Raw genomic sequence first — 22,878 nt, forward strand, 5'->3', positions numbered from 1 at the left:
ATCATCTCCTATATGTTTTAATGGTACGAGGGAAGTTGCTAGCAGAATCCAAATGCCCAGCTGGCAAGGAGGAATTACCAGGACAGACAGGTGTTCTGGCCAGATCAGATTGTCAGTGATGAAATACAAACTACCCTGAAAGATTGGAGCAACTTTCACTTGCTTTCCAAGGTGCAATTCTTTTTTTTTTTCTTGGCTGCTCTATCAGAGATATTCTGAATACAAATAGTGTGTCCTTCACCTTTTCATTCCCTGGTTGTAGAGGTCACATAGAATGAAGGAAGATCAGTAAAGGACATCTTCAGACCTCCAAAAACTTCTCTCTTGCTTTCAGCACCACCAATTAATGAAAAGAGCAAGATAATTTGTCTCATAGGGAGGCAGAGAAGCCAACAGCCACTCTGCAGTAGAGGAATGAAAGCAATGTGTTGGTGGGAGTACAGCTGCCTCCTTCTCGCCTGCTTCTCTTAGAGCCCACTGAAATCTTCAGAGGACAGTTCTAAAGGGGAAGCTTTGTTAGTCTGCTGTTGCAGCATTACACTGGAATCAAATAAGCACCTTAAAGTCTTAACAAAATTTATTTCATATCAAATAAGCTTTCAAGAGTCCAAGCCGGTGATGTGGGGTTTCAAGGAAAATTCAAATTGGAAAATGTACTGATTAAAATTAATAAATAATTTAAACAAGGTTAACAAAAGAAGATAAATACACCATGAACAAGCACTGGGGTTTGTCCATCTTTCAGGTCCTACATTTAGCCCCTCTAACAGCCTGGATAGATAGATAAAGAGCAGTGTTTATATATGTGGGGCAGAAAGTTTTCCAAAAAAAAATATAGCATCTGTTTTCAGAAAATACCCACAGAAACATCATTTGTCAGGGCTCACTTATTCAGATATATAGAATATACAACCATTGATCTGGGTTTTATATGGGAGGGGAGAAGGATATTATCTAGACAAGCCAGTGTAAAACAAAATTCAATAGAAGGAGTAATCAGTTCATAGAGTCAGTGTAAGACACTTCTAAATAGCAGCAAAACAGAATTCACACATCTAATGCAGGACAAAATTATATAGTGAACAGATTATTGATTGGATTCAAGTTGTCCAATGGAAGAATGGAATTTTCAGCCTACCCCCTCCCACTACAGCCTGATCATCTTCATGAAATGCTGCTCCTGTTAGATAGGGGACTGTGAGGCACAACATGATAGGGTCTGCAATGGGAAAGGGAATCAGTGGAAATTGCCAATTTAGTCTAGGACTGCCAGCTTTGGCTTGGGAAATTCCTGGAGATTTGTGGGGCGGGGCCTGGGGGGTAGGTTGGTAGAGTCTGGGGAAGGGACTGAGCTCAGCAGGAAAGTAATACCATGGAACCCACCCTCCAAAGCTGCCTCTTTCTCCAAGGGAAACTGTTACAGTTTTATGTGTTTTAAAGACAGTATTTATTGATGTCTGTTGATATTAACCACCCTGAGCCCATTCATAGGGAGGGTGAGATATAAATCTAAATGAATCTCTGTCATCTGGAGATCAGTGGTAATTCTGGGGGAACTCCAGGCTCCACTTGGATGCTGGCAGCCCTATCCAACCCAGCATCTACAAGGGTGAGGTATGCGAGATGTTAACACCTACAGAAAATTAGGAATCTAAGGTTCCTGTTAAGGCAGGGGACAGGAGGGCACTGTCTTAAATTTGTTAATGAATTCTAATTCAAAATTCTGCGCATTGGTTTGGATCCTACCTGTGAAGTCAATTTGAAGAACAGCAACCGTAGCTCTGTAGCTAACATGTACCTATTAATTGTAGACTATCTAGTTATGTACAGGGTAAAGGACTGTCAACCTAAGCATAAACTTGCACAAGAACGCCTTGCATAGTTGAGATATTGGCAGGGGAAATGCCTCATGAGTTCAGCTCCATCAAAAACACGCTACATTCTCGGAAGACTCAGCTTCTACTGAAAGTGAAAGTGCAGGAAACTCCCAGGCGGCTTTCTAGAGCGCTGAAGCGCAGACAACTACTCTGAGTATTGCTTCCTGCAAAGCATTGTGGCAGAATTCATAGGAACTGCCATTCAGAATGCAAAGGGAGGTGACTCTTTTCCCTTCTGAGCCACAAAAAAGTATGCCCACCCTTTTCACTCAGTTGGTGGCCGTTTTCAAAGAAGGCACTCCTCCTGGATATTCCAGCAACTGTTTCTGTAGATCTTGTCATTTATTAATCATTTCTGTAGAATTTTGCAACTATAGGCTTCTTTCCAGTATTTGTCCATCTCTTTCAAGCAGGGTGTATCCAGGAACAGTTTCAGCAGTAAGCCATAGACATTTTTAGAATGTCTCTCTCCAGCAAGTTTTTATTGCTGGTGGTTAGTACTTACATATCCCATTCCCTAGTATGATACAGGCAGAGATTCCTTTCATTCAGAGGTTTTGTTCCTGTTTGGCATCCACACTAGAGTAGGAGTTTGGGTTGGGGGTGGGGGGGGTTGAGCATTCACACAGTGTTGTCCCCTAATCATCTACTTTCTGGATTTTCTCCTGCTTTGTTCTGATCCTTCCCAAACCTGGTTTGATATCTTTTTGGAAAGACCACCTTCAAGGCACATTTGTGAACCACATGAAGGAAACGATCACATTTTTAAGCTTCTGCCCACACTGACATTATTTTTCTTGCCTCATCCCCCCCATCACCTGCCATTCCCCCCATACAACTAGAGGGCTTTGGGGGGACTTTTAAAAAAAACGGTACTTGCTAGACCACTATAGCACTATAACAATCTATTGCTATGATCTACTAGTTTCTTTGAATTTCCTAGCATGTAGTGTCTAGCCCTTTGTTATGGGGATGCACCTTCCTCTTTATATCTCTACAATGAAAAGGGACAGATACTGATTGCATAAGAAAGCTGGGAATTCAGTATAATATTGTTGTGTACCATGATAACAATTTTTAAAAGTCTGAAATAAGCCATCCAGCAGCACAGGGCAGTAGAAGGAATGCAGGGGAAATGGCAGCTGCCCAAGGACCAAGTATGCAGAAAACTCCCACGTGGATGCGCCATTGCCAATGCAAATGATTCTGTATTTGTAGCAGCAATGACATGGAAATTGAGACTTTGAGTCATCATGTGGATGCAGACAGAAAAGGATCTATAGAATATATTTATTAATATTAATTTGTTTAGAAGTTGGAAAGGGATTGCTACAGGTTCAGCCTAATAGACTGAATTGCTGTTGTTGTATAATAATATATGTTAAAGTCTAAGGACCAAGCTACATGCCATGTTAATTTAGCCTCAGAAAGCAGCTGTGGGATTTGCGGGGGGGGGGGTCAATTTCCCCCAGTTCAATTTTTCTCTCCCCCTCTACTTTTAGTCCTAGGAGGAGAAATAGAACAGGTACTCACATTTTTCCTCATCATGACAGACCAAGAGACAAAACTATGGCTGCCCCAGTGACACATTTCTGTTTTTAAGAAGAGGAGAAGGAAGAGTCTACTTTCTTGAGACCTCAATAATGAAATTACACAATCCATATTATTATGGCTAATAGCCATTGATGGATCTTTCCTGATTCATCTATCAATAGCTATTAGCCACAGTGGCTAAATGGAACCTTCAATGAATCAGGATGATGTAGAGAAATAATATTTTCTCAGCAGTGGTACCCCAAAATTAGAAGACAACATTTGCCTCTGGGGAAATTTGGGTGCCCTGCTAGTGTCAGGCAACCGTTGGCTAAAGCCTGTGACATCATTAGCAACAATGAACATGACTCTCCCTGTCCCCTCAAATGGCCTCAGTATTTTAGGATACTAAACTTTTAAAAAATTATATTTCGATGCTGCTGTAAGAATGGAAGTGCTTCTCTAGCAAATGAAGTGAAGGTAACAAAACTTTATATAGCAAGGCAATTTATCTTGAGAGCGGATAATGGTGATGCTGGATTTATCTAGAGCATTACTGCACAAAGGAAAAAATATAGTAGAAATATTATTTACAAAATCGTTAGCCCTTGCACATATCTTATTTCTATGACATCTGGGTGATTTCATTTGTAGCTTTGCACAGCTCAGCATTAAACAACTAGGAATGCTATTAAAAGGTTCAATAGAGCAGTCTGTCTGATCAGGACCTCACAGGAAAATCAGTGGTGATGCCCGCAGTATCCCCAGGGAAAAAAAGCCAATGCACATATTGTAGTGATAGGAGGCAGAGGTCTAGCGTATGGGTGTGTGTTTGGATATTTCTGATCCAAAACAGTGCCAGAAATTCCCTGTTTAGTTTTGGATTGGAAATACCCCATCTGAAAATAAACAGGACATTCAAGGCACCATTTGGAAATATCTGAATGCACACTCCTAGTGTAGTGTCTTTGTAAGCCACATGGCTGACCAGAAAATCGCTTTGCTGATATCTGGGGCTTAGGGTTACTACTTAGCAAGAGCAAGACATTTTGTACATAATTAGAAGCGCTCAATTAATTCACACATCAGAGGTGACACTGAAAAACAGGGGTGAACCCTAGAGAGCCCTGGCCACAATAAAATGTAAAGTTGTCACTCTAGGGAGGAACTTTTCCTGCCCTGGAAGTCAGAAATGTTAATCTGCAACACCCTGTAAGAATTGGCTCCTCATTTTAGCTACTATCACAACAGTTGTCACAGGACACATTCCTAATAATTTTCATAATTGCTTGCTGAACCATTAACTTTTGCAACATCTTGAAGCGGTAAGTTCTGCAGATGCATGAAGAATTCCCCAACAGCTTTTTCAACAGTTATTATTATATTTCTTGGAAGGACTCCTTGTTCTTGTAAACTAGAAACAGACTAATACAGGTCATCCAACCACAATGAGCACAATCATTTTTATCACATAATTCTTGGGGTGGATCAGAGACCCACTCTCAGCTCTTCAACAACAAATGCAATTGTCTGCCAAAAATATGGAGATCTCAGAAAAGGAAAAAAATGTGGTACATAACTTAACAATTTTGGCATTTTCAAACATCTTCCTCATTTTTTAAACTTATTTTTCCCCCTTTCAGGATGAACAAGACTTTGAAACAGCAAAATCTACAGCTCTTTTTTCACCTTGCAAAAACAATTTGTGTGTCTGAACAGAATATGTGGTAAACTCCCTTACGTTGGATGCTACATTCATATCTAGAGAACAGTTATTTATATGACAGGTATTTTGTGATGTGTGAAATGTCTTACAAAAATATTTGCATATATCCTCATTTATACTAGCAAAGTGAAACAGAAATCAAGTGGCACCTTATTTGTTTGTGTTATTTATAGTCTGCTTTCTCACTTGGAATCAAGGCAGATTACATAAAGTCACTACAATCAACAGGATGGAACATCCAATAAATAACACAATAGGATGTGGATTGTAGAAAACAGGATTCAACCAGAAATCTGAAACAGAACTGAAACAAAGCATATTAAAATGAGACGTTAAACAATGCAAAGATTTCCTACTTAGAGCAACAAGCAGTATAAACTATACACAGAAGTTTAGCTCCAAATTTCCTAACCCTTTACCCAAGTATCTTTCTGAACCATTTTGTTATAGTACAGCCCTATTACTGGTGTAGAAAAGCCCTCTTGAATAATTCTGTTTTGCATAGTTTGCAGTTAGCACCTTAAAGGGCAACAAGATTTCCAGGGTATAACTCTACAAAAATTATCAAGGCTCTGGATGACAATTAAAAGGAGGGACGCCTAAAGAATTTGGAATTATTTATTTAAGACAATTCCATCTTTTACTCTCAACCCAACACACAAGGCAGCTCTTAAATATTAAACTATAAAAGAATATACTCCATGTAAAAGCAGTCACATGAAGTCTGCAACAAACAGTTACACTATAAAACAACCACTTTTCTATAAAAACAACAGAAACAGATGAGCAATAAATACCAAAGCAGAGGTGAATCAAATAAAAGCAGAAAAAGAGCAGAAACAAGTATAAAAATAACCAGGGTAAAATACACAGCAAATGTTTGAAACGGAATAGCTCAGCAGCAGGCAAGCAACTAGGCATCAGAAAGCATTCCAAAGGTGAGGTATCACAGCAGAAAAGGCCCTGTCTTTAGTCACCAATGTGCAATTATTTCTTAAAGCACACAGAGCAGGGCCTCCAAAGAAAAGTTCATTAGCAGGAGGTGGTTCCTACAGCAGCAGGTAGTCCTAGTTCCAGACCCTTTAGAGGATTAATAGTAAGAACCAGCACTTTTAATTGTGCCCTCAGAAACTAACTGGAAGCCACTGTAGTTCTTTTAGCACTGGCAAAGTATGTTCCCTATATTCTTTACCAATCAGCATTCTTATAGCTGTTCTTTAAACCAACTGATGCTTTCAAAGAAAAAGAAACCCTTGGGGACCCAAAGCAACTTACACCATCCTGCTATACTCCATTTTATCCTTACAACATCCTTCTCAGGCAGAGTGTGTGTGACTGGCCAAATGTCATCCAGCACGCTTCCATGGCACAGTAGGGATTTGAACTTGGGTCTCCCAGATCCTAGTCTGACACTCTAATCACTATACCATTCTGGCTCTTTTCAAGAAGGCCACTGGATCATCAATCAAATTTGGCTAAAAATGATACTCAAATGTGCATCTGTAGCCTGCAAACCTTTAGGAGGAGTAAAATCCTATCTAGAACAGGGTGCCTATTCCACCCCCCCCCCCGCCGCCGATTAGCAACATTACCACCAATAGCACCAGTGTTTTGTCTTTAGTTTATTGTCCCTCATTCCGCCTGTTACTGCCTCCAAACACATGCATAGTACATCTACTGTCTCACCTGACTCTCCTACAAAGGAAAACTAAAATTCTGTGGCATCATTTTTCATGGTAATCTGAACAATTCTCTCCTTTAATTGTACCCAGGACCCAACTGGGAAATCCCCTCTAGCAAGATCTAATATACTTTGACAAGCAGGGGTTGAGCACAGATGCAGTGGGCCCTCCAAGCAACCTGGACTCAACTTCAGATTGCACTGCAACTAGGCTGAGCTCTGATAAAATTCTGATATTGTCCTGCACAATTAGTGGCATCCACGTTGGAAGGAATGAAAGCATTTTTTAAATCTCTGAAGAGCATTTCATTTATCTATTAAATAACTGATTAATAAAGTGGTCACAAAGATGTGCCTGTCATGTTTGTTCCAAGTTCTTCACTTAGGCTCAAGCTATCTGCCAACCCACTTCATTGCTCCCAGATCCTCAGTAAATCAAAGAGCAGAACAGGCACCGCTGGGTAAAAAAGGCTGTCTAGGAGCAATCATGCCAACAAGTATGATGGCTTGATCTCTGGATTCCAAGGGTTGATCAGAATTTGATGGGAGAACCAGCCAGGTTGGCAACAAATTCCTTTAGGGCCATCAGGAATTCTTCTGGATCCATCAGCCTCCAGGAGGGGGAGGGCTATCCTGAGTTCCTGTAAGTCTGAACCTCACCAAGAAGTGGTCTATCTATGACAAAGGAGTTGTTGAAATTTCCACCACTGCTAGACCACTTGACAATTGAGCAATATAGAAACCCAAACTGAATGTATGACCAGTCACATATGTTGGAACCAAGATGTTCTGGGACAGCCCCAGAGTTGTCACCAGCTGCCCTAGAGCCACACCAGAGCTAATTAGTTCTGTTTATTCTCACAAGAAAAAAGGACTGTCTTTCTCTTTAAGTCTTATTTAGTTTGCAAGAGGAATAACTATGCCAATAAAGTATTTGCAGTTCAGAGATTGAATCCAGATAAGAACTCAGCTTTCTAGTATAGTCTCATTCCTAGATTTGCTTGCTAAAGCTCTGCTGCATCTTTCAAATAAACAAGTCTGTTTATCAACAGCCTTAAAAAAGAGTAATGTAAAGACACATGGAGGGCAACTTCCACATGGAGATAATTATTGCAGAGTTATAAGAAGAAATGTGCAGGCTGCACCTTTCCCCTTATAACTCCACACCAAATAGGTCTAGGGACTTTTAAAAATTAATGTTGGGAACTAATATATTATTGCACTGGATCATTATTAATGCTATAGAGATCTAGCTACTATTGGTTTTTGCAAACGCCTCAAAAAGCCCTTGGGAGGGTGGCAGACACAGGGACTAAAGTAAAGAAAATGGTGCCAATGTGTGGATGGGAACTGAAAAAAATGCACATTTTCCTGTCCATATGATATCCAAAGGTGCTCTACTTGTAATCTTTCCAAACAGATCATTTGGGGAAGATAGCAAAGCAGAAGGAAACACAAAACCAGTAGTGATAGAAGATATAATGTAAATGCAGTAATGAAACCAAGGGTGACCAAAACATCAATGGGGAAACAGTCTAGGAAAGCAAATAAAAAATAGCAACAAAAGGGATTGTTATTGACAGAGTAAACTGTTTAGAAGCAAACTACTTCATCACCTTGAGCAATGCTTGGTTACTATAAACTTTCAGCTCTAACCTTGGTGTTTGGTATATAGTGGGTGTGGTTTGCCTTGTGAATCATGGAAGCATTGTCTGTCACTTCACTGGCATACTGACATCTGGGTCTAGAGAATCTGAATGGTTTCATGAGACGTTTATTTCATATGTTAACCATGGGACAGATGTCTTTTACTTGCTTATCTTCTTGTTTAGATTGATTTTGTGTTATTAATTGAAGCAGCCCTTAAAAAAGCAAAAGCATTGCGAAACAGAAGGGGCAAGCGGTCTGTTGGGTAGAATTTGCACCGGCGGCATCCTCCAGACTGGTTGGAAATCTGCAAAGAAAAGCATTGGATTACTACATCACCACTAAGAAAAACTCATACTTACTTATACCCGGTGGGACCCTGCAGCTGATCCATTTTTCTGAATCTGGAAAAAAAGCAGAAACGGTTAAATAACTTGTTTGCACTGACAGATTTTTGACTATATGGTTAGGAATTTTGTTCAGCATTATTTATTGTAATTATTTATTGTACTATTTATTCACTTTTTATTATACTATATGCACTGTTGCACTTTATTATATTTGTGACTATCAGATTTGCATGTTTATTGTTTGCATTGGTGCATTGTGATTCCCCAGGAGGGTGAAACCCTCACTGTTGGCATACTATAAACTTTCAGCAAACAGAATGTCAATGAACACAAAGAAGAAGCGTAAGTTGCAAAGTAAGATACAAATCCAGAGAAACAACACTGTGCAGACAACACAAGTCTATGCTACAAAGATGGTTTTTGCTTTAGAATTGAATTGAAATCAAATGGCAGAAAGATACTACCGTAACTGCTTGCTCATTAAAAGCTGGGTATAAATGGTGCTACATTTTTTACTTTACTCTTACATCCCCTATTTTTCCACCTTTTTAAGAATCATTCTCTGAGATTCACCTTCCTTGAATGAAAACATACCTGACAGAAGAGCCAAATAAAATATACAGCTATCAACCAACATACAATTTCCAAAGCACTATACTGCTGTAAAGTTAAAGCTAATGTGCAAAGTTACAGCTAATGCTGTAGACCACTATGGGTGGTGGTCTACAGATACAATTACTCTGAAGGAGGTGCAAAAGAACAGCAGCATTTGTACTGTAGCATAGGAGAGACAAAATTAATATTCTTTTAGCTAGAATGATTATTATATTATACATTCAGTATAAGTATAGAACATAATTGAACTATAAGACAACTATCGGTGGTGGAAAGCGCCATTAAGTCATAGTTGACTTATTGTGCCCGCTGGTGAGGTTTTCATGGCAAGAGACTAACAGAGGTTGCCATTGCCTGGCACTGCAATCTTAGTCTTCATTGGCGGTTTCCCATCCAATTACTACCAAGGCCAAACCTGCTCCGCTTCTGAAAGCCGAAAAGATCAGCCTCACCTGGGCTATCCAGGACAGGACAAAACAAAACAATTATTACTACTGTGGAAGTCCCATTAGCCATCAATTCACCCTAAACCTGGGAGAGAGAAATTGAAGTTGGTGTCAAATTATGTGGTCACCTATCATCATAGAAATAGAGTTGGAAAGGGTCTTACAGACTATCTAGTCCAACCCCCTGCCCAATGCAGGAACAGCCTAAAGCATCCCCAACAATTATTTGTCCAGCTGCTCCTTGAAGAGTGCCAGTGTGGGAAACCCACCACATCTGTAGGCAGCTGATTTCACTGCTGAACTACTCTTAACGTGAGGAAATTTTTCCTAATGTCCAGTTGGTACCTTACCTCCTATAGTTTAAACCTATTGTTTTGAGTCCTATCCTCTGCTGCCAGCAGGAACAGCTTCCTTCCCTCCTCTAAATGCCAGCCTTTTAAATACTTAAAGAGAGTAATCATGTCTCCCCATTACCTCCCCTCCTCCAAACTGAACATTCCCAGATCAAGAACATACAGAAATTATCAATAGACACAGATTCTAGTCATAAAAGTGGGCCCTTCACAGGGTTGATGGATTCCACTCACCACTGTTTATTTTCTCAGATGAGGGTTCACGCAGTAATGTCATCTCACCTGGAATCCTCCTGAGCGAAAATCTCAGATGTGTGAGGGCAGGCTATGGCTACTAAGGAGTAAGAGAAATACACTGTGCTGAGAAAAGTACAGTTCTTTAAGATCACAGAATTCTAGGGCTAAGACCCAACATTCAATACAAGTTGCATGGCTGAGCCCCCTTGCTCAAATTAAAACCTTTGTGCAGGTGAAAAGATTTTTTAAAAATTACCTTAACCCATGAGTGATTTTGATGTGTTCTTGCTGTAGTTTCCAGCCTCCAAATGATGTGTGGTGTTTTCAGTGTGGACTTTCTGAGAGCTATGAGAGTGCAGAAAATAAGGATAGTGATTCATAATGACAATAAAACATGGTTAAGTGTAGTTCTGCACTGTTAATCTAAAAGACTGATTCTATACAGAGTAAGGCACACCTAAGTTCATTGACTGCCATTCTCAGACACACTGGGCAAAGCACTGAAATAATATCCTCCTTTAAGCTTTGGCATCATGTGGCTACTTAGAAAGAAAACCAGTCACCCCGGGGGGGGGGGTGTCTTTAAATGGAGAACTTACATTCTCCTAGAAGGCAGGAAGATGCTGTGAAACTGGTTTGCCTAGACTGAGAGCATAGGCCAAGTGCCTCCCCCTCTCCCCCTTTGCATGTATCTTTTCTTACGTCTGCTGACTTCTACCAGGCTAAACTGGGTAAGCTCTTCCATTGAGGGAGGAAATCTTTACGCATGCTGTTACTAGTTTGGAAGAAAAAGCAATGGAAGCAGCAGCAACTATGCTAGCAAATGTGCATAGATGTATGGTTGATAAAGGGTTCCAAGAGACCCAGAGAGGAGAGTGAACAAAAAAATTGCAAAGAGAAGACTGTAATTGTTTGGGGCCATCCCAAATTTCCTGACTTATCTTTCTCAAGTATTTTTCCATTAGTTGATGTATTTAGATATTTATACTCCACTATTCTCCAAAAGGGATTCAAAGCAGCTTACAACATTAATCCCCCCTCCTTCTCACAACCACCACCCTATGAGGTAGGGTACAGTAACAGGCCCAAGGGCAGATAAAGGACAGAGTGTGGGTTCAAACCTGGTTCTCCAAGAAATTACCCACTACACCCTTTTCCTCCTTTCCAGCTATCGGTATAACACAAATGTTACATGCATGTATTAATAGATGAGCTATTTAAAAAAAAATAGATGAGCCAGTATGTTTTTGTGGAATCTGAAAGACCAGGTTGGCATAGTTGCCAAGAGTGTTCTGCACTTGGTTCCTAAGTTACCTTCCTTTGTAAATCAGGCTGACCGTGATCCACACTTTCTGTAACTCCAGGAATGGACTACCATAACACTTGGGGATTCCTTGAAGATACCTTGAAAACTTCAGTTTACCTATTGATTGCTGTGTGATGCTGCTCACATGCAATATCCATTGAAACAGCCTCAGTGGCTACCTATTTGTTCCCAGGCTTGAAAGAACACTGTCAACACATGGGGATTGACAATCTCTCAGCAATTGTTGCTGGTAAGTAAATAAATATTCTAATATTGTTGTTGGTTGTTGTTGAAAAATATATGCCTCCCCAAACTCCTTGGAAGAAGGGAGAGAAAAAAAATGCGCTAAAAGGATCAAAGGTGCATGTTTCCCCAATGCTTCACACTGAATCATTTTGTTCCAAACCTGTCATGCAAAATTATGACACCTAGTATGGTGCAGCATGGATTATTTAACTAGGATCTGGGAAATTCAGGCTCAAATCCCCATCCTTCAAAGTGCACTGAGTGACCAGTCCCTCTTAGTGTAACTTACCTCACAGGGGTGTTGTGAGGATGAAAAAGGGAGAACTTCACTCTGTGAAGATTTAATGCAGTGGCTTCTGTAGCCCTGTTCAAACGTTACAGTAAATGCATGTATAATGTATATGTACATACACAACCTGTTTGTAAGAGCCAACACACATGCAATGTACAAATGAAAGGACCAATACGTAGATAAATGTGTGGTCTAAATCTCACATTCATCTGTACATGGGCTCATGTAACATGAGAATTATTCAACACATATATTTAAAAGGTAATTTCCATGTTAAAGATGTCGTGTTAATTAGTTACATTTTATTTCAGAAAGTTTCCTTCTGTGTTCAGATTTATGCTGGTTTTCAAATTGTCTGCAACCTTACCCTATTGTAACTGTTCATTGAACGTTCAAACTGTTGATCATGTTGCATTTTGCTCAGTGAACGGCTTGTTGATTATATTTTATTGATTTGCACTGTGTAATCCACCTTGTATCTCAGAGAGAAAAGCTAAATAATAATAATAATAATAATGTGTACACTTACACATGGACAGAATGTGGATTCACACAGCCATTACCTGTGTGAACAGGGATTCTCTCTCAGCCTACGCTACCTCAGGGGATCGTTGCGAAGATAAACATGAGCGGGTACTCTGTTAGGCTACCTTGGACTCCTCGGAAGAAAGGCAAAATTTAATACTAATAATTTTAAAAACGAACTAGCTAGAGAGGCGCGTGTTGTGTATTTGGAAGGGAAGCTCTTCTCTTCCTCGGGCAGGACTGGGCGACGTGCCCCTGAGGCGCCTTTTGCCGGAGGAGGCATTACGGCGGGACGTCGCGTCGCCAGGCGCGCGGGGCCTCTGGAAGCCGCTCAGGTTGTGTTCGGAGGCGCGCGCGTGCGAGGAGCTGCGCGTTGCTGCCGCCGCCCTCCGAAGGCTGCTGCGACTGAAGGGACTTCCATCGTCCAGCCGCTCTTGGGCGGGAAGGGAGGCGGGCCTGCTCGGGGGAAAGCGAGAGGCGGGCCGCCGAGGCAGGAAGGGCTGTGGCTGGAGTCGGGGACCGTGACTGGGGGCAGGGCTGCGGGACCGAGCGAGGCCCGGAGTCGACGCAGAGAAGGGAGGCGAACCTGCGTGCCGAGCCCTGGGAGCCGCCGGCCCCGGCCGGCCCAGGTAAGAGCCGGGCGGCTTTCCTGACTGGAGGGGGACGGGGGAAGGAAGGACACACGCGTCCGCCCGTTCGCAAGAACGCAGCGCCGCCTTCATGCGTAATGCTTTTTCGCCTTCAGAGTGCGTGACGCCACGCGCGTGTTAGTTGGTTCGTTAAAAAATAAAGACGGGTCTGTACGCAGCGCACGCCAGAGGGGGCAGTTTCAAGCTCGTTGGAACGCGCGCAACGGCATACCCGTGTGTCTCTGGAGCCTGGGTGCCTAAAAGGGAAGTGGGGTGGCCTTCCTGCTCCGCGTATTTGCTGAATGCATGGCGGTAAATAAGTACTGGTTGGCCCCCACCGTGTATCAGGCACCCCCGAGAAGAGTGTGGGAGGGACGAGATAAGGAATATGCCTGCTGACATAGGAAAAGTAGGGAGCCCCTGTGGGTCCTTAGCAAGATCCTAAAAATAAAATAAAATTTAAAAAAAACCTACCTACAAACCATCTCCTACCTTTTCATTAAGATGGGTCAAAATAACCCAACAAAGCATCCACATACGTTGTATTGTTTGGGATTGGCCTTCATAAACAATGTCACATGTGGCTTTTCTTTGAGGAGTTTACAGGTTTTCAAGCTATAACCACGCAAGTGAAAAACGCATGCCTTTTTTTTTAACAAAAAAAATCAGCCTGTATCAGGCTGCGTATATGAATATCCAAGCCAACACCATTACTGTGAATAATGTGAACAGGTCTTTCTGAGCAAGGTATACTTTGTGCTTGATTTGTAAACCAAAAGGTGCTGGGATTTGAGCCTTTCATGGAAGTCCTATTGACTATCAGAAGAAGTGGGTTGTGGCTCCAAGATGCCACTGAGGAGCAAGATTCAAGTCCAGTAACACCTTAGAGTTAAGGCGCCCTTTGTCAGATAACAGATGTCACTGGACCTTCATTTTATTTTGCTATGACAGACGAACACATTTGCAGTTCTACTGTAGGCCCTAGTAGCCCATATTCTTGAAACGGAGCAAAAGAAAATCACTCGACACATGCATAAAATCTCTCTGTTAAGTCACAAACTCCATTGGCGTTTGCAATTTACAGTGCCAAATACTTCGTTGTTTTCTTTTTAAATTCTGTATGGAGGCCCAGAGTTTTGTTGGTTGGGGTGATCTGTTTTGCTTTCTGCTTTTCCTGATGAGCTGTAAACAACGCGTGCTGAGCAGTGGAAGTGTTTACCTCCAGCAGAAGCAGCAATAAATCTGCCATGCAGCTTCCCCTCCCTGCCGTTTCCCAAATGTTTGCTGCAGTTTCAAAGCCATGTCATTGGTGCGAGGGTTCATGTGTGCCTGATGTATTGCTCCATATTTGCCTCTTCCTGTGTGTCATGGTACCATTGCCTTCCTCAGAAAAAAGAATGAGGTTCTGGCAGTTCAGGTACACATTGTGAGAAAACTTGTATTCTGCATGAAACTCTCTTCATTTTCGTGTAGCATGGTTGTCAGGGAGTTTTTGCACAAATTTATAATCATCAAGGGACCTCCACATTCAGCACCAGTGAAGTTGTCAGTACCAGTACTGGGAGGTAACATCAGGGGAAGGCCTTGACCTCTGTGCCCTGTTTGTTGGTCCTCCAGAACAGCTGTTTGGCCATGGCCTGTAATGGTACTGGAGTAGATGGGCCATGGGTCTGATCTAGCAAAGTTCTCATGTTTTTATAATTTTTAAAAAAATTCTCTGCCGACATCACTGGTAGATCAATACTTAATCAGATCCTATGTGTTATATTGAATTGCTCTGGTCTTTCTTGATAGTAAAACATGTTTTAAGAATGACTGCTTTGGGGGAGTAAGCTGACATTTTCTGTGAAAAGAATAACTTTTCTCAGCGTTCTTACAAGAGTTCTTTTGTACTTAACTTTTTCTTGATACAACTATTGAGACCCTGATGCTGCTTTCACACTGCTTTCATGCATCGCAGACTGTTACCTGGATAATTCTTACCCAACTTTTCTTACATAAATGTGATTTTTTTCTTGCCTATATTCTGATCTGGAATAATCTTTCAGTGTGTACATGCATAATTGCTTTGAAAATTGCTTTCAGAGCAATTATTACTTATTTCTATACTGCTCCCCAGTGAGCAAGACATATTTAGCTTGTCAATGGCCCCTTGAGGTCAGTTGGGCTGAAAGTCAAGAGTATTGCTCTAACACACTGTGGATTGCTCACGATCAGATTTTCAGTTAGGAATGAATAATGACTCTGGGAGGTTCCCTTATAATATGTGGCTTGCTTCTTTTCATGTGTATCAACTTGATGATTGCTTTTTTTCTTAAAAAAAAAAAGGTGCCTGTACTCATGAGGTTCACTTCCTTGGGTGCCCAAGCCCATTGTTCAAAAGAGGTGCTGGTACTCCAGAAAGAAGTGCCAATACTGTATACTGATGCATATCATCAGAAACAAAGTCCTGTTTGCTATTTTCTTTCTTTATTTTTATATCCTGCCCTTCTCCCCAGTGGGGATCTAAAGCAACTTACATAATTCTCCATTTTACCGTCATAACAACCCTGTGAGGTAGGTTAGGCTGAGAGAGTTTGACTGGCCCATGTGCACCCAGCGAGCTTCCATGGCAGAGTAGGGAATTGAACCTGAGTCACCCAGATCCTAGTCTAACACTGTAGCCATTACACCACGCTGGTTCTCTAAGCTATAAGCTACTTCAGCAGTGTTTGCCCACACAGTGGCAGGTTTGGACATAGAAGCTCAGATGCCATTCAGTACTGTAATAGAGTTTTCACTGAGTCACTTACCCTGAACTAGCCAGGGGATTTATGTATGTGGACTCAGCCTACCTGGATGAAAAATTATAAACAGAAATGTAGTTGTACCCTGATTCAGTAGCTAAGGTTTTGTAGGTGTAACCTGAGCCACCAGTACATGTGTGACAGCATCCCTCCATTGTCTGGGAGGAAGAGCAAAGGGCTAGATATAGTTCATTTTGTCCCCTTCTCTACTGGTCATTATTGATATAACAGTGCACAGAAATATAACTGAATTGGAGCAATGGCTTCTCAGGCCAGCTTGGAGTCCTGTGACATCATATAGATCAACACATTTTTATTCCAGGATAAGCTTTTGTGAACTTACAAATACTTCTTTAGATGTATGGGAAGTGCCACAAGACTCCTGTTTATTATTTTTTTTCTACCACAACTACCAAATTGGATCAGGCTATCTTACCTTTGAAAGGTCGTTGTGATGATAAAATGAAATCATTGGGCACCTATCCATGTATACTTCTTTGAATTCTTGAGAGAAAGCATAAGATTCAAATGTAACATGTGTATATGTACCTTATTTATAGTTCACCATTCTCACTGAAACCTAAGACGTGTATACACATATATGCACATACACAGAGACATAAAAATGCATGTTTGCACATTATGGATAAATAACCAGTCTCTGTTATCTCTAGTGTAGGCAAAAAACAGAACTCAAGGTGGGATTGTGCAAATGGAGATATGTAGCATTCTCAGTGGTTCCTATTGATTTCCTCATATGTAAATAAATTGACTTTGTGGTCTGTGTCTGAGCAAGCGATAGCTGATTCCTATCCCAGGCATTGGGTACCTACCTGTTGTAATGTACTTCATTACAATCCACTTGCTTCTTCCCTTAGGAGAGTAAATGAACTCAAATCATATTCTTGAGAAGCCAAAACCTGCTTGTGACAATGGAGTTGCCAGGTGCAGAGTCCAAATTTAGCTCCAGTGCCAACAGAGATAAGTAAATAACCATCACTGTTACAGGGGGCTAGCAAAGAGATGCATTTGTGGATAGAATGCGTGCGAGTCTTTTGTCCCTCCTCTGGTAGCTCCTGGTCACAGCCTTACATGAGCCGTCTCCACCCCTCATAATGTCTGGTAACTTTTTTTCCTAGTAATAAAAAGATAATATTAAATTGTTATGGCTGAGCAGAGACTTTAACGTGGGTCCTGAGTGGCCATCTATGCTATCCACTGCCCTTGTAGGGGCAGTTTTGAAGGCATATTCCCCTTGAAGGCAAAAGCCAAGCAATTGCTCCTGAGTGAGACAACCCTCTTTACCAGCCGGCAGTGCAGGTTGATTCCACCTGGCGTTAAATGAAGTACTACCGGCATTGCTCCTGCACTGCATTTACTTGACCTGTGTTGCTTGTATGAGACACTTGGAAATATTAGTTCTGCAGGTTCTCTTTTTAGTGGTGTTCCTTGTTGCAGTGATATGCTTGCTTCTTGTAGCACATTGTTTTCTGGATATTCCACCGTGGCAACTTCACTCATCTGAACAGGGCCTTCTTCAGGTACCACCTTTCACATAGGCAAAATCAATAGCTGCCTATACACAGGCATTCTCTGTGTTGGCCCCTACTTTATAGAATGGCCCACCTGTTAGGAAAACTCCCATTCTCCTGGCCTTCCATAAACGATGCAAAACCATTGCATCAAGAGGGCTTTTTGCTCAGATGGGAGGGCTGTACTGTAAGGAAGTGGCCTCAAGAGATCCATCAGTAAAAGGATAGAGAACTCATCTGTAAAGGGATAAAGAGGGACTAAAGACTTTACTACTATTTATGTAGACTGTAAGGAACCATAGAGTTCACTACTATTGTTATAAGTATGATCTTACTGGGTCAGTCCTATATTGTTTAATATATCAGTCATAGAATTTTTCTGTGCTCTGTTTCAACACTGTTAAACCTTTAAATCTTTCTTTTCATTCATTCTTTCTCTTTAAATCTTGCAAATTGCATGTATATATCCATTTCACTTATATTGAAATGTTGTGATATTGATTGTACTGTCTCACACCAAGTAATCCGCCTTGAGTCTCAGTGAGAAAGGCAGACTATAAATGACATAAATAAATAAATTGTGTGAGGTGATCTAGATAGCTGGTAAGTGATGGTCATACTGCTGGGCCTTGGATTGCCTTCAGTCCCTTCCACTTGAATGATGACATGCGGAGCTTGAATTCTATATTGTTTATTACTTCTGATTAGATAGGCTGTTGTTTGTTGTTGAACAAGATGATGAAGTTAAATAGAAGATACTTTGGCTTATTCCGTTAACTGAATCCTTTTGTAGCCTCTGTGAGGCATGATCCCAGTGTGACTTAGCCTTATAGGAAGCTTCATCAAGGCTTGGTATCATTTTGCTTAGTAGTTAAGGAGTTGAACTCAAGGCAGGGTATTTCCACAAGGCCTTGATTCGCTTGGTTCTCTCTTGCAGGGTGGCTGAAAAAAAATCACGTTCGTGCGGTGGGAGAAAGGGAACGGTGTGAATTACAATGACTGTTAATACTGCCTGAGTGTATTTCTTTTGGAGGACACTTGAGTCCCAATCATATCAGAATAAAAACAAGTTTGTCCCCCTTCTCCCCCCACCCAGTGGTGTGGTGTGCAAAAGCTCCAGTCAGAGCAAGGAACAGTGGAGGTAGGTGCTATGGAAACCCAAACCTTGCTCATTGCATCAGTATTGCTGTGCTGCTTCGGTCTCTGTTGCCTGTTAGTTTGTTTTTGTCATCCCCCATCCCTGAGTCTGTTTTGTGTTTTGCCCAAGACCTGTGTACTTGGTGAAGGCAGGATTTTGCAAAATAGGCAGTTCAAGCTCTTAGAGGGGTGCAGAAAGCCTGGTGTGGGGCAGGTGTAAACACATTTGGGGGGATAATGTAGTGCTCAGTCATATTGCCAAAGAGCCAAAATATACCACATCCACAGAATCTATCCAATCTTTATGCCAGCTGATGCTTTCAAAACCTTCTGATATGCTAGAAATGAGCTGCCAAAGAGGTGGTTCGTTAGCTCAATTACTGTGTTACATTTTCCCTTTATTGGCCTTTGGTTTCTCTCTGCATGTTCTCTAAGATCCCCAAAGTTGCTTTTCCTGACTATTCTGCCAATATCATTGAGCCTTTCCTACCAGTAGCCCTTTTCTTTCTTGCCTCCCTTTCCCCTGCGGTTCTCCCTTTCTATCACCATTTCCTAAGATTCAGGGTTCTTGCTCATAGCCTGCCATGTTTTCCTTACTTTACTTGCATGCAACAATGATGTTTAGACCATGTTTTTCCTGGGTCCAGTTTCCACTGAGCTTCCAAGCATCACATTTTTTTCCTATCCTCCTTTATCTCCATGGCTTCTTCTCCTGAGTCCATGAGAGGCTTCCCCCCCATCCACATAGGCTCTTCTGTTGCAGAATTAGTAAACAGTTTCTTGCTGGTGTATTTGCCTTAACATTCTGTGATGTGGTGTAGCAGATCAATAAATGGCTATTTGGGGAGGCAGTAGGTGCCAGCTGTTTGTGGTGTGTTATATCCATACAATTAATGATTTCCTCTCTCAGAAAGCACACTGTTTCAGTATAAAATATTTATCCTCACATGGTATAGCAGGGGTCCCCTGCGGGCCCCTTTGGAATTCACACAGTGTCGTGGGCACAGCCACAAAATGATTGCTGTGAGAGGTGGAGCCAACTACAAAATGGCTACCACATGTGGTGGCGCCAACAACAAAATGTCAGGGAGAGAAGTTGTGTATAACTCTAATAGTAACTGTTCAGCATTCAGGCAGAAACTCTGTTTAACAGAATGCCTTTTAAAATTGACACATACAATAGTACAGGGAAGATCCTTGTGCTGTAGTAGTAGCTGTTGCAGAAACAACTTTTTAAAAATCGGCCAGGCAATAAGATTTCCAAAGACCAGTCAGAAGCCCTGCTGGACAAAAGCCCCACTTGGGCCCGACGACTTTCTAAAAACACATGGTGGGCGCCAGGAAGGGTTACAGTGGGCTCCATGGCACTAGGGTATCATTTTGGGGACTCCTGTGTTCATTATTTCTGTTCTTAATGCTTTCTGACAGTTTAGCCAGGTTGTTATATTTCCCCAAGTATGAGAAATAAAACCTGGTAGCATGGCATGTAGAAACACAAATAAGGGAGGAGTGTCGGAACATGCAAACAAACAGAGTATTTTAAGAATGATGAATAATAAAAGGACGGGCTCTACCAAAACCTGCTCTATGAGGAACTGAAGCCCTCACTGGAAGGCTTCATGCATATATGCAAATTCTCTGCAAAAACATTGTGTTGCTCTGTCCTTGGCATGGAAAAGTGTGTTGCTATTGTGTCTTCTGTGTCTGTTCTTCATGGATTTTACTAAGGATGGAGGACGAAATTAAATTGTTTTAATGTTTGTAATGCAAATATTTTTTAAAAAGCAGAATGTTGCATGCAAAGCCAAGTATATATTTAAAAGTAAAAGAGTAGAGAAAGCTAAGAGTTCATTACTTTCGCTCAATGCATAATAAGCCCCTGCTGTAGAGAAAGTGTGCACAGACAGGGAGAGAATTGTCATTCATAGGAACTAATTCCTCTTTGGAAAGAGGTGTGTATGTGTTATGTGCTGTCAAGTCTTTTCCAACTTACTGTGACCCTATGAATGGCTTGCATAATGTCCTGTCATTATCAGCCGTGCTCAGATCTTGCGACCTGGAGGATGAGGCTCCCCTTATTGAGTCAAGCCACCCCATTTGGGTCTTCCTCTTTTCCTACTGCTTTCCACTTTTCCTAGCATTAATTGACTTTTCCAGAGATCCTTGTCTTCTCATGATGTGACCAAAGAACAACAGCCTCAGTTTTGTCATTTTAGCTTCTAGGGAGAATTCAGGCTTGATTTGATCTAGAACTCACTTATTTGCCTTTTTGACCATCTATGGTATCCATAAAACTCTCCTCCAGCACCACATTTCAAATGGATCAATTTTCTTCCTGTCAGCTTTCTTCACATGCATACATAGTAACGGGAAATACCATAATAAGCACTACCTTGGTCTTGGTCTCCAGCGATACTTCATTATACTTAAGGACCATACACGTGTTGATTGAGTAATGAATGTAAGGGAGAAGTAGAGCTTTGCCCCGCAGCTGAATGTCAATTTTATGGCCTCTCTGCTTATTATAATAATAATAATAATAATAATAATAATAATAATAATAATAATAATAATAATAATAATAATAATAATTGATTTATATACTGCTCTTCAGGACAACTTATGCCCACTCAGAGCGGTTTAAAAAGTATGCTATTATTATCCCCACAACGAAACACCCTGTGAGGTGGGTGGGGCTGAGAGAGCTCCAAGAAGCTGTGACTGACCCAAGGTCACCCAGCTGGATTCAAGTGGAGGAGTGGGGAATCAAACCCGGTTCTCCAGATTAGAGTCCTGCACTCTTAAGCACTACACCGAACTGCTTGTCATTAACTATTATGGGGGCAGTGCATACCATGTGCCTCTAATGATATCAGCTTCGGGCATAAAATTAAACATCCTGCAAATCTAAGATCAACTTGGAAAGTTGTGGGCAGTAAATAGGTGAAATCTCAGAAGTCTGAGAAGGATTTCCTGTGGTCAAGTGATCTACCACTCTCTGTGGGTAGTAGAATAGATATGCAAACAACTGTGTTGTGAAAATTCGCATTAATTATTCAGGTTGCAGATTTTGGCTGGCTTCTCTGCAGAATTTGGGGAAGGTTTAAGTGCAGAGTATGCACAGCCCCATCTATGATGATGGATATGATTGAATTTCAGGGATGTGTATATGGATAGGATCTTTAGTATCCTGCTGCCCAGGAGTGGGTTGGGTGTCCATCTGTACCAAGTCCATTCCACACATTTTTTATCTGCAAGCATTCTGCAAATTCAGAGCAGTGTATATATTACCTGAACATTAACTAGATATACACTCCAAGCTAAGCAATATTGTACACTCATGAATAGCTAGAAAAAAATTTAACTCTAGTCTGCTGGATCCTGAGCACAGCAGAGATAAGGTGCACTCTCTTGGCTTGGCTATGGGTAGGTTACTTTGAAGGAAGCTTTAAAGACATTTGGAGACTTTGTTTGGTCCAACAAGCAACTGCTTGCTGTACTGATTACAAGGAACATACCTTGTTAGTGCTGAAAGAACTCCACTGGCTAGCAGTTAGAGCTAAACTACAAGAGACAAATTACACAAGGACGCACACATGAAGGGAAGAGGCCCTGCTCAACCCCACCCCCCATAAGATGGGTGACCCCTTAAGGGCAGGACCTTTTCAGTTGTGGTGCCTCATATGAGAGGAAACAGGCCTTTGTGTGTCTTGGCCCACACTGTTCAGGGCTTTCAACATAAGAACAAGCATTACAAACTGAGCCCAGAAATTAAGAGCTAAGCTACACCAGGACGCTCACGTGAAGGGAGTCACAATGTTAGCCTGGAAGCTGAGTTTTAAAAGTCAGATCGGAAGGCTGTCAATTTCCCCTTTCTACAGAGCCAGCAAAGATTGTTCCTCAGAGGGTTTGTTAATTTCCTCTTCTCCTCCAGAAGGCTCTGTCAGTTTCAACTTGCCT

At 41.5% G+C, this 22,878-nt stretch overlaps 1 protein-coding gene across 3 annotated transcripts in view; it reads left to right on the forward strand.

The window, feature by feature from the left end:
- The first annotated feature begins 13,346 nt into the window (after window positions 1-13,346).
- LOC129338434 (signal transducer and activator of transcription 5B) overlaps window positions 13,347-22,878 on the forward strand; it is a 62,634-nt gene continuing 53,102 nt past the window's right edge. For all 3 annotated transcript variants that reach the window (XM_054992672.1, XM_054992671.1, XM_054992673.1), the window contains exon 1: window positions 13,347-13,463. The gene's annotated coding sequence lies outside the window, so the exon portion shown is untranslated. The remainder of the gene's footprint in view (window positions 13,464-22,878) is intronic.

This window comes from Eublepharis macularius, chromosome 12 (assembly GCF_028583425.1).
Source record: "Eublepharis macularius isolate TG4126 chromosome 12, MPM_Emac_v1.0, whole genome shotgun sequence".
Taxonomy (NCBI): Eukaryota; Metazoa; Chordata; class Lepidosauria; order Squamata; family Eublepharidae; genus Eublepharis; species Eublepharis macularius.